Below are 6,386 nucleotides of genomic sequence, written 5' to 3'. Positions count from 1 at the left end.
CAATTATATAGATTGCAACCTATTAATGTGAGTTAACTAGGAAAATAATCTATACTTCAATACATCTAGTAATCTAGACGATCAGATACATACACTTAAGTGATTTTGTTATGTGTTTAATTCGGTAATTGAATAAGTTCCAAAGCAACATAGTTATGAAATTACCTCAAGTGATTGTTGTAATTAAGGTTTCACGTGAGTTTAACCGGGTTGAATCTAGTTAGTTATTCAATCTAAATCACCATGTTCTTTCAAGAAATCCATTGTTGTAATTATCTTTATATTCTAGTTCAATTATACGAGTTATGACTTGATTTATGTGAATTTGTCAAAGGCTATAATTTGTACTTCAACACCTAGTGATCTAGACACCTATATGTGAATATAGGATGGTAATTGGATGATATTTAGGTTTTACAATCATGTAGTTTACTTAGAGTGATCTTAGTAAACTATGTTTTATGTGAATTTAACCAAGAAAGAATCCTGTTGATTAAACATAGTTCTTAAGTTTATAGATATTGTGAAATTGATATAAACTACTCTATTGTAACTATCGCATAACGGTTTTAATTATAAAAGAACAATCCCTGTCATCTATCAAGCATAGAAGTAAACACCGCATTCTCATTATTGTCATTCATTATATTTATTTACTATTTCGTTAAACAAAAACACAACTTCAAATATAAACCCCCTTTTTAGAATAATTAATCGTGGTAAAATCATTTAAACAAACTTCTCCCTGTGGATCGAACTGGTCAATTTACTTGCTAGTTACTACATGATTGGGTTTTAGTTGCCTGTATTATGTGTTAATTATTAAGCATATTGTCTACATTTTAAAGGTTACGTCTTGACACATCAACTTTTTGGCGCCGCTGCCGGGGAGCGGTTTTGTTAAAAGATTTTAATAAACTTTAAATTATTCGATCCTTTTGTAGGAATTCAATTCCTAGAAAAGTTACTTTTTATTGTAAGCTTGTATTTTTGCAATTGGTTTGTTTGTGGTGTTGTGATTGCAGGATAGGCATTAGTGCATGAATCTACGTTCTTCCAACTCTAATTTAATTCCTTCATATCCTGAACCTGAAAGAGAACTTCACGAACGCTTAAGAGCTCAAGAAGTAGAATCTCTTGCTCAAGGTTTAGAATCACTTTCGTTAGATTCTAACTCTGAACCAATTGTTCAACCAATCATCGAGCCAGTCATTAAAAAAGAGGAAGAAATGACTGCTACAAATCAAACGATGGATGCTTTGATGAAGGCAACAAGGACAGGACAAGGCCACGCAATTGTTCAACCTACGATGACTGATGGTTTTGAAATAAAGGGGCAATTTCTCCACATAGTGACTAATACATGTCAATTCGGTGGAGCCCCAAATGAGGATGCTAACGAGCATCTTCGTAAGTTTGTAAGCATTTGCAAGCTTTTCAAAATCAAAGATGTCTCCGATGAAGTTGCATGTCTAAAAATCTTTCCATGGTCCCTAAAGGATGATGCAAGAGATTGGCTAGACTCATTACCGGAAGGTTATATTGAAAACTGGAATGATATGATGGACAAATTTTTGTCAGAATTCTTCCCCGCTTCGAAAGCAGCAAAATTGCAAAGTGACATAAATCACTTCAAGCAAAAGTCTAACGAGACTCTTTATGAAGCTTGGACCCGATTTAATAAAATGCTTAGGGTATGTCCTCAACACGGGTTGAATACATTCCAAAAAGTCCAAATTTTCTATAAAGGAGTCAATGTGGCTACCCGGAAGGATATAGATGTTGCAGCAGGAGGATCAATCATGAAAAAAATGCCCGAAGACGCTCACACGATAATTGCCGATATAGCAGCCCATTCTCATAATTGGCATCAGGAGATGGAATTCTCTAGATCGTCAACAGTTGCTAATGTCGAAAGCAACGATGAAATCGCTGCATTAAAAGTTCAATTGGCAAATCAAGCAAGGCAAATCGAGAAGGTAACCAAAGAAATGCACGCTATCAGGGTAGGGTGCGAGTTGTGCCAAGGTCCCCATCTCACCCGAGATTGCGACCAAACGACGATGGAAGAGCAAGCAAATTTCCTAGGTTACATGCGAAAAGGTGAGATGAATTTTGACGACTTTCCGGCGGTTGAAGCAAATAACCGGAAATATCCTCCTGTCAACAGTTATCAAATAGGAGGACCTTCAAGTTCAAACAACAACTACCACGGAGGGAATGCAGGTTACCAAAATAACCGAAATTTCCAGAATCAAAATCAAAGAAATACACCACCGGGTTACAATCATCTAAACAATCGTAATCAACCCTCACGAAATTACCAAAATAATTTCCAACACAATCAACCACAAGCACAACCACAAGCACTTATACAACCACAACCTGAGAAGAAATCCGGTTTAGAAGATCTGTTGAGAGATTTTATGGTTAAAAACGAACAAAATGCAGAAATTCAAACTCAGCAAATTCGCAATCAACAAGCTACGATTCAAAACTTAGAAAGGGATGTTGGAAGGATCTCACAGTTACTAGCAGAGAGACCACCTGGTGCTCTCCCCTCAAATACTCAAGTGAATCCTAGTAACAATCAAACAAGGAATGAGCATGTAAATGCTATAACCACTAGAAGCGGTTTAACTACTAACCCAGAGACCCTTAAGTCCCCGGAAGTTAGGAGTCAATGTGGCTACCCGGAAGGATATAGATGTTGCGGCAGGAGGATCAATCATGAAAAAAATGCCCGAAGACGCTCACACGATAATTGCCGATATAGCAACCCATTCTCATAATTGGCATCAGGAGATGGAATTCTCTAGATCGTCAACAGTTGCTAATGTCGAAAGTAACGATGAAATCGCTGCATTAAAAGTCAATTGGCAAATCAAGCAAGGCAAATCGAGAAGGTAACCAAAAAAATGCACGCTATCAGGGTAGGGTGCGAGTTGTGCCAAGGTCCCCATCTCACGCGAGATTGCAACCAAACGACGATGGAAGAGCAAGCAAATTTCCTAGGTTACATGCGAAAAGGTGAGATGAATTTTGACGACTTTCCGGCGGTTGAAGCAAATAACCGGAAATATCCTCCTGTCAACAGTTATCAAATAGGAGGACCTTCAAGTTCAAACAACAACTACCACAGAGGGAATGCAGGTTACCAAAATAACCGAAATTTCCAGAATCAAAATCAAAGAAATACACCACCGGGTTACAATCATTTAAACAATCGTAATCAACCCCCACGAAATTACCAAAATAATTTCCAACACAATCAACCACAAGCACAACCACAAGCACTTATACAACCACAACCTGAGAAGAAATCCAGTTTAGAAGATCTGTTGGGAGATTTTATGGTTAAACACGAACAAAATGCAGAAATTCAAACTCAGCAAATTCGCAATCAACAAGCTACGATTCAAAACTTAGAAAGGGATGTTGGAAGGATCTCACAGTTACTAGCAGAGAGACCACCTGGTGCTCTCCCCTCAAATACTCAAGTGAATCCTAGTAACAATCAAACAAGGAATGAGCATGTAAATGCTATAACCACTAGAAGCGGTTTAACTACTAACCCAGAGACCCTTAAGTCCCCGGAAGTTTCCTTGTCTCCTTCTGTTTTGCAGGTGCCTGTTGATATAGATGAGCATGTTGAAAAAGAGCAAGAGAAAGGTGATCCACCGGAGGTCATATCGAAGAAAAGTGAAGAACCACCAGTGAAGGTGTACAAGGCACCTATTCCATACCCAAAAGCGTTGAAGAGAGACAGACTCGCGAGCCAATATCAGAAATTTGCGGATATGATCAAGCAAATCAGCATTAACATGCCACTCGCAGAGGTTCTTAAGGGTATGCCCCATTACGGAAAGTTTTTGAAAGATCTCATATCCTCGAAAGGAAAATACCAAGAAGTATCTGCCACATTCCTCCATGAGGAGTGTTCGGCCATCTTGAAAAAGCAAAATGTACCTCCAAAATTGGGAGATCCGGGTAGTTTTATCATACCATGTATGATGGGTGATTCGGTAGTGTATGATGCGCTAGCCGACCTAGGTGCAAGTGTTAACCTAATGCCTTACTCGTTATACTTGAAACTTGACTTAGGAGATTTGAAACCAACCCGGATGGGTATTCGATTAGCAAACCAATCATTTGATACTCCCATAGGTATAGCCGAGGATATTCTTGTAAAAGTTGGCTCACTTGTCTTTCCCGTCGACTTTGTTATTCTAGAAATGCAAGAGGACACAAAAGTTCCTATCATTTTAGGACGTCCTTTCCTTAACACTGCAGATGCTATCATTAATGTCCAAAAAGAACAATTAAGTCTAGGTGTGGGAGACGAGAGAATAGTTTGTAATATTGACAAAGCCATGAAAAGACCCACTTCCACCAATGACTCTTGTTTTCAAATTGATGTTATAAACTTTTGTGTTGAGAATGAATTACAGGAGCTACTTGAAATTGATACCTCGGGGTTTGCCCCGGTGAGTGAAAGTGAATATTTCAATATTGATGAGGATTTTGATGAGTTGATGAAAGCGGTCACGGATGATGAGACCATGAAAGAAGAATTTCCTAAGGAAGAAGAATCATTTGAAGATATCGGAAATAAAGATAGATTCCGAATAAAGAATTCCTTGGAAGAACCACCCGTACTAGAGCTTAAGGAGCTACCCAAACACTTGGAGTATGCTTACCTCGAAGGTACATCTCAATTGCCAGTAATTATTGCTTCACATCTTTCCGGTAACGAGAAGAAAAGGTTAATCTCTTTTTTGAAAACCCATAAAAAGGCTATAGCCTGGAAAACGACCGACATTCCAGGGATAAACCCGTCTTATTGTACACATAAAATTCTCCTTGAAAATGACTTCAAACCAGTAGTACAAAGACAACGCAGGCTAAATCCCAACATGAAAGAGGTTGTTAAAAAAGAGGTAGTCAAGCTTCTTGACGCCGGGTTAATCTACCCCATCTCCGATAGTCCTTGGGTTAGTCCAGTACAAGTAGTACCCAAAAAGGGGGGTACAACCGTTATTGTAAATGAAAAAGACGAACTCGTTCCAACTAGAACGGTTACCGGCTGGAGAGTCTGTATTGATTACAGGCGTCTCAATGATGCCACTAGAAAAGATCATTTCCCGTTACCTTTTATTGATCAAATGATTGAACGATTAGCGGGGAAAGAATACTATTGCTTTCTAGATGGTTTCTCCGGTTACTTCCAAATTCCAATTGATCCCAACGACCACGAAAAGACCACATTCACTTGTCCTTTTGGGACCTTTGCCTATCGCCGCATGCCATTTGGTTTATGCAATGCACCCGAAACCTTTCAAAGGTGCATGATGGCAATTTTTGATGATATGGTAGAGGATTGTATGGAAGTCTTCATGGATGACTTTTTCGTGTTTGGAGACTCCTTTGAATCATGTCTTTTTAACCTTGAACGTATGCTTATCCGATGTGAGAAAGCAAATTTGGTCCTGAATTGGGAAAAATGCCACTTCATGGTGAAGGAGGGCATTGTACTTGGTCACAAAATATCTCGTGCGGGAATAGAGGTAGATAAAGCTAAAATTGAAGTTATCTCTAAGCTACCTATACCAACGAATGTCAAGGCAATTAGAAGCTTTCTTGGTCACGCGGGATTCTATAGGCGATTTATCAAAGATTTTTCTAAAATCGCCCGCCCATTGACCAAGCTTCTTGAAAAGGATGCTCCATTTGACTTTGATTCTAATTGCGAAAATGCATTCTTGATTCTAAAGTCAAAACTCACACAAGCTCCCATTATCGTATCTCCGGATTGGAGTATGCCATTTGAGCTAATGTGTGACGCAAGCTACTATGCCTTAGGTGATGTCTTAGGACAACGACCCGATAATCATTTTCTTCCAATTTATTATGCAAGCAAAACGCTAACGGGGGCTCAAATTAATTACACCACCACGGAAAAAGAGCTCCTAGCGGTTGTTTATGCGTTTGATAAATTTTGGTCATATTTGGTGTTGTCCAAAACCATTGTTTACACGGATCATTCGGCTCTTAGGTACTTATTCTCAAAACTAGATGCAAAACATCGTCTCATACGTTGGGTTCTTCTACTTCAAGAGTTTGACATTAAGATACGTGATAAGAAAGGAGCCGAGAATCTAGCCGCCGATCATTTATCCCGACTTGAAAACCCCGAATTAGAACAACTTGATGATACAATCATCAATGACACATTTCCTGATGAATCTCTAATGAGGGTTGACAAGGAATCTGAAATCCCATGGTTTGCCCATTTTGCAAACTATCTTGCTTCAAGCATTCTTCAAAAAGGACTTTCTTATCAACAAAAGAAGAAATTCTTTGCGGATTTGAAGTCCTATTTCTGG

The sequence above is a fragment of the Rutidosis leptorrhynchoides genome, chromosome 5, assembly GCF_046630445.1.
Source record: "Rutidosis leptorrhynchoides isolate AG116_Rl617_1_P2 chromosome 5, CSIRO_AGI_Rlap_v1, whole genome shotgun sequence".
NCBI lineage: Eukaryota > Viridiplantae > Streptophyta > Magnoliopsida > Asterales > Asteraceae > Rutidosis > Rutidosis leptorrhynchoides.
This window is presented reverse-complemented; position numbering follows the sequence as displayed.